Source organism: Macaca thibetana, chromosome 4 (assembly GCF_024542745.1).
Source record: "Macaca thibetana thibetana isolate TM-01 chromosome 4, ASM2454274v1, whole genome shotgun sequence".
Lineage (NCBI taxonomy): Eukaryota > Metazoa > Chordata > Mammalia > Primates > Cercopithecidae > Macaca > Macaca thibetana.
The window spans coordinates 143367068-143380841 of NC_065581.1; positions in this window are offsets into that span (position 1 = coordinate 143367068).

Genomic DNA, 13774 nt, shown 5'->3' on the forward strand with positions numbered 1-13774 from the left:
AGAGATGTTCTATATTTTGGTCTTAGTGGTGGTATCATGGAATATCGGGAGAACCCGCTCCCGATGTTTAACGGGGGTTCTTTTCTATTTCCTAAGTGTCTCGGCTGGGTTGAGAAATCAAGGGAAAGAGCACAAGAGAGAGAAATTTAAAGTTGGGTGTCCAGGGGTGACATCACATATCAGCAGGATCCCTGATGTTCCCCCAGCGGTAAAACCAGCAAGTTTTTATTAGCTATTCTCAAAAGGGGAGGGAGTGCATGAATGGGATGTGGGTCACAGAGATCACATACTTCACAAGGTAATAAAATATCACAAAACAAATGGAGGCAGGGCGAGATCACAGGACCACCGGGATGAGGTGAAATTAAAATTGTGAATGCAGTTTCCGGCACGCATTGTCATTGATAAGATCTTATCAGGAAACAGGGTTTGAGAGCAGATAACCTGTCTGACTAAAATTTATTAGGTGGGAATTTTTGTCCAACTGATAAGCCGGGGAGCGCTATAGGAGACTTGGGCTTACTTCATCCCTTCTGGCTTTGACCATAAAAGACCGGACACCTTAAAAAGGGCCCGTCTATAAGCCTACCTTCAGGGCGCATTCTCTTTCTCAGGGATGTTCCTTGCTGAGAAAAAGAATTCAGCGATATTTCTCCTATTTGCTTATGAAAGAGGAAGAATATAGCTCTGTTCTGTCTGGCTCACCTGCGGCCAGTTCAAAGTTACCTCTCTTGTTCCCTGAACATCGCCCTTATCCTGTTCTTTTTAAAAGATGCCCAGATTTCATATTGTTCAAACACACATGCTCTGCAAACAATTTGTGCAGTTGATACAATCACAGGATCCTGAGGCGACATTCATCCTCCTCAGTTTACAAAAAAGACAACAGGATTAAGAGATTAAACTAAAGACAGGCATAGGAAATCACAAGGATATTCATTGGGGAAGTGATAAGTGCCCATGAAATCTTCACAATTTATGTTCAGAGATTACAGTAAAGACAGGCATAAGAAATTATTATAAAAGTATTAATTTGGGGAACTAATAAATGTTCATGAAATCTTCACAATTTATGTTCTTCTGCCGCGGCTTCAGCCGGTCCCTCTGTTCGGGGTCCCTGACTTCCAGCAACAACGGAAGAGCATACATATGTAAAAATGTACCCACCTGTATATTTAATATCCATGTGTTTTTCTCTTTTCCGCAAATACCCTGTTTTTAGGATATTTGCAGAGATACTTCATATCTTGAAGTATAAAGATTAATTTATATGTTGACTTTTAATTTTTAAAATATAGTCTATATTGAACTTTAAATAAATGCTAAGACACACAATTTTCCTATTTATTGCAGAATAATATATTTAAATGTGTTTAAATAGCTATATCGTTTTGAAAATTCTGCTGACTAAAATTAATATGTATAACTCCTTTCAAAGGTTGTTCAAGTACCTGTTAACATATCTGTGCAAACAGAAAGTTGTAACAGTTATCTAAACATCAGATAAAAACATCAACACAATAAAAAAATTTAACTCCAACTATTAAAATATGTTTCTATTTATTATTGAGGAGTGACTCAATCTTTTTTCTTTCTTTGCCCCAATGTTTGTTGACATGAAATGAATATTTATGCATGAGTCAAATTCTTTAATATTGTCAGCTGTATAGAGTGAAATTTGAGACGAATTTGAGAACATGGGTTGTAGTATCTATTCCAGGGGCTAGTCATCTAAGGGCAAGCTTTTATATTCACGTGAATTGTGGTAATAAGTTTGTTAGTTTTTTTTAATCTATACATTCATGTAATTAATTTTATATATTCATTATACAAAAATTTCAAACTACCTGATTCAAAAAATGTAGCCAGATGTTAACCTCAACATTTGAGTAATTCACTATTTTTCTTTCGAAGTATTTTTAAAATTATTTGATCCAAAATTTTGTTCTACTTAGTAACTTACAATTGGATATTCATAAGTCTATTGGCCATTTTAAGTACATTATCATTGTAACTAAATAATTACTTAGAATTAGAAAAGTTCCTTTTGGCCAGGCGTGGTGGCTCAGGACTGTAATCCCAGCACTTTGGGAAGCGGAGGCGGGTGGATCACGAGGTCGGATCGCCAGGTCAGGAGATCGAGACCATCCTGTCTAACACGGTGAAATCCAGTCTCTACTAAAAATACAAAAAATTAGCCAGGCGCGGTGGTGGGCGCCTGAAGTCCCAGCTACTCGGGAAGTTGAGGTAGGAGAGGGCGTGAACCTGGGGGGTGGAGCATGCAGTGAGCTGAGATGGTGCCACTGCACTCCAGCCTGGGCGACAGAGGGAGAGTCCTTCTCAAAAAAAAAAAAGAAAAAGAAAAAGAAAGAAAGAAAAAGAAAAAGAAAAATTCCTCTTAACAGAAAGGTATAAACAGCAACCTCCTTCTATAGGTAGATAAGTAGAAATAGAAATAACAGCTTTTCCAGTAGATGATGTAAACAAATATCAAGAATACCAAAGAGGGTGGGGCCAAGATGGCTGACCAAAAGCAGCAGCAATGGGAGGCTCCCATTAAAAGAATCATAACAGCCTGAATCCAGCACCAGCAACCAAGGTAGACAGGTTCTGTCATCAGAAGTGACTACACGGCTGACATGACCACGGAGAGGAAGGAAGAACAGTGTGGTGTGGCGGCCCAGCTGACAGCCACACAGGGCAGGGGAGACCCCAACCCCCAAAGGAGGCAGTGAATGAGGATGCTCCCCAGGCTGGGAAACTGTGCTTTGTTCTGGAAAGTGTGCCACCACGGATTGGAGGATCCCACTTGTAAGCCCATGCCTCCAGGGCCGAGGGCCCCAACCATGGAGCTGCACAGATTCTCAAAAGGTACTCAGCTAGAATCTGGAATCAGTTAGAGTCTGCTAAGCTCCGGGGGGGAGGGGTGGCCAGCACCATAGCTGCTGCTGCCTGCCACCATCTAAGCCATTTGAGCTCCTTGTGGGAGGGGCAGCAGCCAGCATTGGGACTGATAGCTGCCTAACACTAAGCTCCTAGGGAGGGGGAGGGGCAGCTGCCATCCCTATAGCTCCAGGCCATGCTTTTCCCCTGCTGGAGCGGAGAAGTCCCAAGAGGTATCCCCTACAGCCTAACTGTGGCAGACTGTGGCCAGAGACCCTCTTCAGGCCTGATCCTGACCCATCACTCCTCACTAGGCAGGGACTCCCTGCAGCAGCTCTAACAACTCCTGCCAGGATCTCAGAGACAGAACTCTGATCTCCCTGAGCCTGAGCCTCTAGCAGGAGGGGTAGCCACAGTCTCCACAGAACAGCAGACTTAGTCTGTCCTCTTGCTAGTTCTAAGGAGTCTGGGCAGCCCAGGCAAGTGGGTTTTCCCCCAGCAAAGCACACCCCCTTCACCAAGGGACAGTCAAAGCGCTTTGTTAAATGGGTCCTGCTCCCTGTGCCACCCAACTGGGTAAGACCCCCCAAAAGGGGTTGTCAGATATCCTATTCAGAGCATACCTCCTGGCACCAGGTCAGTGCCCCTCAGGGTCAGAGATCCCAGAGGAAGGAGCAGGCACCAATCTTTGCTGTTCTGCAGCCTCCTTGAGTGACATCTCCAGATGCTGGAGCGAACCAGATGAATAAGGCCTGAAGTGAACCCACAGCAATCTGCTGCAGCCCTATAGAAGAGGGATCTGATAACTGAAAGAAAAACAAACAGAAAATAACAAAAATAGCATCATCAACGACAAAACGCCTCCATAAAAACCCCATCCAAGATTCAGCAGCCTCAAAGATCAAAACTAGACAAACTCATGATGAAGTGAAAGAATCAATGAGAAAAATACTGAAAACCCAAAGGCCAGAGTGCCTCTTTTCCTCCAAATGATCGTAACGCCTTTCCCGCAAGGGTGCAGAACTGGACAGAGGATGGATGAGATGGGTGAATTGACAGAAGTAGGCTTCAAAAGGTGGGTAATAACAAATTCCACTGAGCTAAAGGAGCATATTTGAACCTAGTGAAAAGAAGCTATGAACCTTGATAAAAGGTTACAGGAGCTGTTAACTAGAATAGCCATTTTAAAGAGGAATATAAATGACCTGATGGAGTTGAAAAACACAGCACAAGAACAACATGAAGCATACACAAGTATCAATAGCTGAATTGACCAAGAGGAAGAAAGGAAGACCATCTTGCTGAAATAAAGCATACAGACAAAATTAGAGAAAAAAAGAACAAAAAGGAACGAACAAAACCTCAAAGAAATATGGGACTATGTAAAAAGATTGAGCCTATGATTGATTGGAGTACCTAAAAGAGACGGGAGAATGAATGGAAAACATACTTCAGGATATTATTCAGCAGAACTTCCCCTACCTAGCAAGACAGGCCAACATTCAAATTTAGGAAATACAGAGAACACTGCTAAGATACTTCATGAGAAGATCAACCCAAGACACATAATCATCAGATTCTCCAAGGTCAAAATAAAGGAAAAAATGTTAAGGGCAGCCAAAGAGAAAGGCCAAGTCACCTACAAAGGGAAGCCCATCAGACCAACAGCAGACCTCTCAGCAGAAACCCTACAAGCCAGAAGAGTGGGGACCAATATTCAACATTCTTAAAGAAAAAGAATTTTCAACCCAGATTTTCATATCCAGCCAACTAAGCTTTATAAGCAAAGGAGAAATAAAATCTTTTCCAGACAAGCAAATGCTGAGGGATTTTGTCACCACCAGGCCTGCCTTGCAAGAGCTCCTGAAGGAAGCACTAAATCTGGAAATGAAAAACCGGTACCAGCTACTGCAAAAACACACCAAAATATAAAGATCAATGACACTATGAAGAACCTGAATCAACTAGTATGCAAAATAATCAGATAGCATCATGATGACAGTATCAAATTCAAACATAACAATATTAACCTTCAATGTAAATGGGCTAAATGCCCCCAATTAAAAGACACAAACTGGCAAATTGTATAAATAGTCAAGACCCATTGGTGTGCTATATTCAGCAGACCCATCTCACACACAAAGACGCGCATAAGCTCAAAATAAAGGGATAGAGGAAAATTTACCAAGAAAATGGAAAGAAAGAAAAAAAAAACAGGGGTTGCAATCCTAGTCTCTGACAAAACAGTCTTTAAACCAACGAAGATCAAACAAGACAAAGAAAGGCATTACATAATGGTAAAGGGATCAATTCAACAAGAAGAGCTAACTATCCTAAATATATATGCACCCAAAACCGGAGGACCCAGATTCAAAAAACAAGTTCTTAGAGACCTACAAAGAAAGTTAGACTCCCACACAATAACAGTGGGAGACTTTAACACCCCATTGTCAGTATTAGACAGATCATTGAGACAGAAAATTAACAAGGATATTCAGGACTTGAATTCAGCCCTGGAACAAATGGACCTAGTAGACATCTACAGAACTCTTCACCTCAAATCAACAGAATATACATTTTTCTCAGTGCCACATGGCACTTATCTAAAATTGACCACACAATTGGAAGTAAAACACTCCTTAGCAAATGCAAAAGAACTGAAATCATAACAATCTCTCAGAACACAGTGCAATCAAATTGGAACTCAGGATTAATAAACTAACTCGAAACCACACAACTACATGGAAACTGAACATTCTGCTTCTGAATGACTCCTGAGTAAATAATGAAATTAAGAAGAAATCAAGAAGTTCTTTGAAACCAATGAGAGCAAAGAGACAACATACCAGAATCTCTGGGATGCAGCTAAAGCAGTGTTAAGAGGGAAATTTATGGCACTAAATGGACACATCAGAAAGCTAGAAAGATCTAAAATCGACACCTTAACATCACAATTAAAAGAGCTAGAGAAGCAAGAGCAAACAAATTCAAAAGCTTGCAGAAGACAAGAAATAACTGAGATCCAAGCAGAACTGAAAGAGAGAGACAAGAAAAATCCTTCAAAAAATTGATGAATTCAGGAGCTGGTTTTTCAGAAAAAATAACAAAATACATAGACCACTAGCTAGATTAATAAAAGAAGAAAAGAGAGAAGAATTAACTAGACAAAATAAAAAATGATGAAAGGGATATCACCACTGACCCCACAAAATTACAAACTACCATCAAGGAATACTATAAACACCTCTAGGCAAATAAACTAGAAAACCTAGAAAAAAATGGATAAATTCATGGACACATACACACTCCCAAGACTAAACCAGAAAGAAGCTGAATCCCTGAATAGATCAATAACAAGTTCTCTTATTGAGGTAGTAACTGATAGCCTACCAACTAAAAAAAGCCCAGGACCAGATGGATTAACAGCCGAATTCTACCAGAGGTACCCAAAGGTACAAAGAGGAACTGGTACCATTCCTTCTGAAACTATTCCAAACAAGTGAAAAGGAGGGACTTCACCCTCTCATTGTATAAGGCCAGCATCATCCTGATACCAAATCCTGGCAGAGACACAACAATAAAAGAAACCTCAGGCCAATATCTCTGATGAACATCGATGTGAAAATCCTCAATAACATACTGGCAAACCGAATTCAGCAGCACATTCACAAACTTATTCACCACAATCAAGTCAGTTTCATCCCTGGGATGCAAGCCTGGTTCAACATACACAAATCAATAAATGTAATCCATCACACAAACAGAACCAATGACAAAAAACCATAATTATCCCAATAGATGCAGAAAAGACCTTTGATAAAATTCAACATCTCTTCATGTTAAAAACTCTCAATAAACTAGATACTGATGGATCATATCTCAAAATAATAACAGCTATTTATGAAAAACTCACAGTCAATATCATACTGAATGGGCAAAAGCTGGAAGCATTCCCTTTGAAAACCGGCACAAGACAAGGGTGCCCTCTCGCACCACCCTTGTTCAACATACTATTGGAAGTTCTGGCCAGGGCAATCAGGCAAAAGAAAGAAAGAAAACGTATTCATATAGGAAGAGAGGAAATAAAATTGTTTCTCTTTGCAGATGACGTGATTCTATATTTAGAAAACTCCATAGTCTCAGCCCCCAAACTCCTTAAACTGTTAAACAACTTCAGCAAAATCTCAGGAAACAAAATTAATGTGCAAAAATCACAAGCATTCTTATACACCAACAATAGACAAACAGAGAAACAAATCTTGAATGAACTCCCATTCACAATTGCTACAAAGAGAATGAAATACCTAGGAATACAACTTACAAGGGATGTGAAGGACCGCTTCAAGGAGAACTACAAACCACTGCTCAAGAAAATAAGAGAGGACACAAACAAATGGAAAAACATTCCACCCTTATGGATTGAAAGAATCAATATCACGAATATGGCCATACTGCCCAAAGTAATTAATAGATTAATAGATTCAATGTTATTCCCCTCAAACCACGACTGACATTCTTTGCAGAATTCAAAAAAAAACTACTTGAAATTTCATATGGAACCAAAAAAGATCCCGTATAGCCAAGACAATCCTAAGCAAAACAAGACAATCCTAAGCAAAAAGAACAAAGCTGGAGGTATGATGCTACCTGACTTCAAACTATACTACAAGGATACAGTAACTAAAACAGCATGGTACTGGAACCAAAACAGACAATAGACCAATGGAGCTGAACAGAGACCTCAGAAATAACACCACACATCTACAACCATCTGATTTTTGACAAACCCGGCCAAAACAAGCAATAGGGAAAGGATTCCCTATTTAATAAATGGTGCTGGGAAAACTGGCTAGCCATGTGCAGAAAACTGAAACTAGACCCCTTTCTTACAGCTTGTACAAAAATTAACTCAAGATGGATTAAAGACTTAAATGCAAAACCCAAACTATAATAACCCTAGAAGAAAAACTAGGCAATACCATTCAGGACATAGGCATGGGCAAATACTTCATGATGAAAATGCCAAAAGCAACAAAAACTAAAATTGACAAATGGTATCTGGTTAAACAAAAGAGCTTCTGCATAGCAAAAGAAACTATCATCAGAGTGAACAGTCAGCCCACAGAAACAGGAAAAAAATTTTGCAATCTACCTTTCTGACAAAGGTCTAATATCTATAATCTACAAGAACCTTAAACAAATTTACAAGAAAAGAAAAACCATCAAAAAGCAGGCAAAGTATACTAACAGACACTTCTCAAAAGAAGACATTTATGCGACCAACAAACATAACAAAAGCTCAACATCATTGATCATTAGCGAAATGAAAATCAAAACCACAATGATGTACCATCTCACACCAGTCAGAATGGTGATTATTAAAAAGTCAAGAAACAATAGATGCTGGCAAGTCTGTGGAGAAATAGAAACACTTTTACACACTGTTGGTGGGAATGTAAATTAGTTCAACTATCATGGAAGACAGTGTGGTTATTCCTCAAGGATCTAGAACCAGAAATAACATTTGATCCAGCAATTCCATTACTGGGTGAATACCCAAAGTAATATAAATCATACTACTATAAAGACACATGCACACATGTGTTTATTGTAACACTATTTCTAATAGCAAAGACATGGAACCAACCCAAATGCCTATCGACGATAGATTGGATAAATAAAATGTGGTACATATACACTGTGGAATACTATGCAGCTATAAAAATAAATGAGATCATGTTCTTTGCAGGGACATGGATGAAGCTGGAAGCCATCATCCTCAGCAAACTAACACAGTAACAGAAAACCAAACACTGTATGTTCTCACTCAAGTGAGAGTTGAACAATGAGAACACATGGACACAGAGAGGGGAATGACACACACTGGGGCCAGTCAGCGGATGCGGAGCAAGGGAAAGGAGAGCCGTAGAACAAATAGCTAATGAATGTGGGACTTAAAACCTAGATGACAGGTTGATAGGTGCAGCAAACCACCATGACACACATATACCTATGTAATAAATCTGCACGTTCTGCACTTGTATCCTGGAACTTAAAGTAAAATTAAAAAGAAAAAAAAAAGAATGCTAAAGAGGACATACTTTGTCATGAATATATTGCTAAGATTAAAATGAGTTAAATGTAATTAAATGGTGGGAAAGTCTGACAGCCTTGTTTTCAGAAAAGTACTCAGGATTTTTTTTTTCTTAAAAAAACACAAAGAAATGTATATACTTTCTGTAAGCTGTTCTGCCATATTACTATAAACATCTTTCTAGTCAATGCACACATGCCCCTGACATACAAAACTAACAGTATTTTAAATTAGTACTTATATGCCCTAGGTTTGGTGAAGCATAATTGATTTAGTTTAATAAATTTTAGAAAATTTATGTTTTTCAATTTTTTGTATTTCCAATTTGTTAAATTATGAATTGTACGGTAATTAATACGTTCAGAATGAAATATTTTCTTCAATTTATGATGATTTTAGGGCAAATTACTGGAGTTTGGGTTAGGTACACTTTGATTAACAAGTCATTTAAACATATTTTTGCCAAACAAGATAATTATCTTATACTGTAACCAACAAAGGGCATTAAACTTCCATAAGAAAGAGAGAGAGAAATCAAATATTTCTATCTTTTCCTTTATAATTTCTGTTCCTTTTTTTTTTTTTCTTTGAGACAAGGTCTCACTCATTGCAAACTTAAGCTTCTGGGCTCAGGCTTCCCAGATAGCCTCTGTCCTCAGTCTCCTAACTAGTTGAAACTACAGGTGTGTGCCAAGTGCCTGGCTCATTTTTGTTATTTATTTATTTATTTATTTATTTATTTATTTATTTTTGTAGAGATAGAGTCTTTTTATGTTGTCCAGACTGGTCTCAAACTCTTGGCTTCAAGGGATCCTCCCTCCCTATTCTATTAAAGCATTGGGATTACAGGCATGAGTCACTGCACCTGGCCATAATTTCTGTTCTTAATGGTATACTTAAAGAGGTTTTTCTTACTACAATATGCATATTCACTGTGATAGTTAATTTTAGGTGTCAACTTGACTGGATTACACATAGCTAATAAAGCATTATTTTTGGGTGTGACTATAAGGAGCTTGACATGTGAGTCAGTGAGCTGAGTGAGGAAGATCTTCCCTCAGAGTGGTTGGGCACCATCTAATTTGCTGGAGGATTTGGTAGGGTAGAACAAAAAGCAGAGGAAAGATGAATTCGTTCTCTCTCTCCTGGAGCTGGGACACATTTTTTCTCCTGCCCTCAGACATTAAAAATCCAGGTTATCCATCCTTTGGACTCTGGGACCTGCACCAGTGACACCACTCCACCACCACCCACTCCTTTCTCCTGAGTTCTCAGGCCCTGGGGCTGGGAGTTACAACATCAGTTTCCCTAGTTCTGAGGCTTTCAAACTTGGACAGCCATGCTACTGACTTCCCTGGTTCTGCAACTTGCACATGACCTATCATGGAGCTTCTCAACCTCCATAATCACATGAGCTGGTTCCTCTAATAAAAAAATCTCTCATATATCATTATCTATTTACCTTATTTGTTCTGTAACTCTGGAGGATCCTAACTAATACAGTCACTTAAATTTTACTCTGATACTTATATGGTATTATTTCTGAAAAATCACATTTAAGAACATGGTGTGCTAAATTTTTTTTGGCTCTCAGTAAGGATTTCTATATAAGTGACACTTTCTTGGTGAGCATATTATATTGTTGTCTATGTTTTTATTGCTGTTACTAATAGATTATTTTTATTATAGTTTTTTATCTATTTCTGGCATTTAAGAAATCCATAGATCTTTTTGTATATTTTTCTTTTTCTCCATTGACTATTACAAAATGTTTTCATGGTTTTAACAGTTTCTTAGCTGATTTTCTTGGGATTCTCTTGGATTTCTTCACTGAAGAATCATGGTTGCATTAGACACATAGGTCTAACCTGATGTATAAAATACCTGCTAGATGTTGTGCACCATTCTAAGTGACCAAAATGCAGTAAATGCAGTCATTGTCCACAGCATAAGAACACTAAGTATCATTCAGCAGGAAACAATCAAATTCCATTTTCAAAGTAGCAAATTAATAGACATACACCCACATAGTATATGAGGCAATGGAGTTAAAAAGTACTGAGAGGAATGAGGTAAGCTATTTCTGGCAGGCACAGGTCAGATGAGAGTAATTACAGTATGTTTATAAAAGAAGATCAAGTTTGGATAAAGATCATAGACTAACAAGGACATTAAGGCCAGAGAGACTCCAGCAAGATGGCAGCATCAAATTTTTAATCCTTCTGAATCCTTATATAAAAATAGAACAACTGAATACAAATTGAAAACCCATGGATAACATTAACAGCAACACCAATTTACATGACAGCCCTACAGACCACAAAATACAAACCATAGAGGATAAATTCTACAGCTAAAGGACCAGGATTTTATCAGCATCTATATTAAAAGAAACATAAGGAGGTAACAGAACATTCAATGAACATGAATTTAAGAAACTCCAAATAGCCAATAGTATTCATTTTAGAGGAAAATGAGCCAACTTGAGAACAGCAGCTTGAATAAGTATCTGAATACAAGAGCTCTATAGAGTTTTCTATTGCTGCTATAATTTATCACAAACTTAGTGGCTTAAAAAACACAAATTTATTATCTCACAGTCCTGTAGGTAAGAAGTCCTATAGGCTTGGAAGGTTTCTCTGCTCCAGGCCCCACAAGACTGAAATCAAGTTGTCAGCTGGGCTGAATTCCTTTCTGGAGGCTCTGAGGATGGATTTATTTATAATCTCATTCCGTTTGTCAACAGAACTTCATGTGGTTGTTAAAATGAGGTAACCATTTCTTCATTGGCTACTGGCCCATAATCATTTTCAGCTTCTAGAAGCTGCTGAGATCTTGACTTGTGTCTCTCTTCCTCCATCTTCAAAGACAGCAGTGTTAGGTCAAGTCCCTCTCATAATTCAAATATATCTGAATTTCTTTCTGTGGAATCTTTTAGCTCAACTTTGAGACTTTTATCTTTTTTTTTTTTTTTTTTTTTTTAGGGCTTATGTGTTTAGCGTTTGGCTTACTTTGATAATTCAGGATCATCTCCCTACTTTAAGGTCAGCTGATTAGTAACCGTAATGACATCTATAAAGTCCCTTCATGAGAGTACTTAGATTAGTGTCAGATTGAATAACCAGGCAACAGAAATCTTGTGGGTCATTTTTAGAATTCTTTCTATCACAGAATAGTCAGTAATTTCTTAAAGGATTGGACCAGTGGGGACCACATAAACTTTGAAAACCAATCAATTAAAGTTCTTTCCCAAGAAAGCCCCACACTGAAGAGAAACTGCTGGGATGGAAGCAAAGTTGAGTAGAATATAAGCAAAATAGATGAATAAAAGATAAATTATAGATAAAACAAAGGAAGGATAAAGAGAGTAAATATTAGAAAGCAAGTCACCATATGTTTCTACATTTCACAAAAACAATAGAAGAAGGGCTGGGCACAGTGGCTCACACTTATAATGCCAGCACTTAGGAAAACCGAGGTGGGAGGATCACAAGGTCAGGAGGCAGGAGGATCACGAGACCATCCTGGCTACTGCGGTGAAACCCTATCTCTACTAAAATTACAAAAAAAAAAAAAAAAATAGCCACATGTTGTGGCAGGCGCCTGTAGTTCCAGCTACTTGAGGCTGAGGCAGGAGAATGGCTTGAACCCAGGAGGCAGAGGTTGCAGTGAGCCAAGATCACACCACTGCACTCCAGCCTGGGTGACAGGGCAAGATTTCATCTCAAAAAAACAAAAAACAAAAAACAATAGAAGAGTTATGTTAAATATCCATCTCCTAGCAAAATAATCAGCAACAGAAAGGCATTGAGATTAACTAGCACAACGATTGTTAAAAGAAAAAAGATGACAAGAAGTAAAATAATATCCCTACAGGCAAAGGAATTACTCTAGAAAGATATGGCCACAAAACAACCTGTATATAAATTAACTATACACATTAGGAATGGTTATAAGACATAAAAAATAATTAGAATAGTAATAACTAGAAATGAGGTAAAAGAGTTTAGAAATGAATTAGAAATAAAACCAAAAATATTCGAAATGAAAAAATTAGAGAAAATGCAAAAGAAAAGCACAATAGATAATATTTTAAGAGAAATAGAAAGTGAAAGCAAATACTTTTTTAAAAATTGAAATAAATGAAGAGATAAAAAGATATCCGAGACTATGACAAATTATGGAGATTGATAAAGAAGATCTAACAAAAGGATAAAAAGGGAGTTGGGGAAGGAGAAACAAGGGAACAGAACAAATGCACAACAAAATGTAATCCCTGAAAAAAATGTGACTACAAATTGAAATATCCACATTGTTTCATACATCTGAGATTATCTGATAATGTTGACCCAGAATAATCAATATCAATGCATATTCTAGTGAAATACTGGACCTTAAAGGAAAGAAAAAAAAATAGCTGATGGTTTATAAACCATCACCTACCCCAGAGGTTGTATTGATAGTAAAAGAATCGGCATTTGTTTGTTTTTTTCTACATTAAAGACATTACAAGTTAACCTGTATACATTGGTCACTGTTTCTAAAGGACATTTTCACAGGATCTCTCATGACACAAGTTATGTGCTTCATTGTTACGTATTTCATTGTACTTCCTATAATCCTTGTTACTCAGACTTTTACAAGTTAGTTTCATTTTAAATGGTCTGAGGTAAAGATAGTTAACACTCATTTAGCCTCTGTTCTCAGCTCTATTTTATATATGAGGAAAGTGTGGCTAAGACAGCTTAAGAAATTTGTCCTCTTTGAAGCAATTGTGAATGGGAGTTCACTCATGAT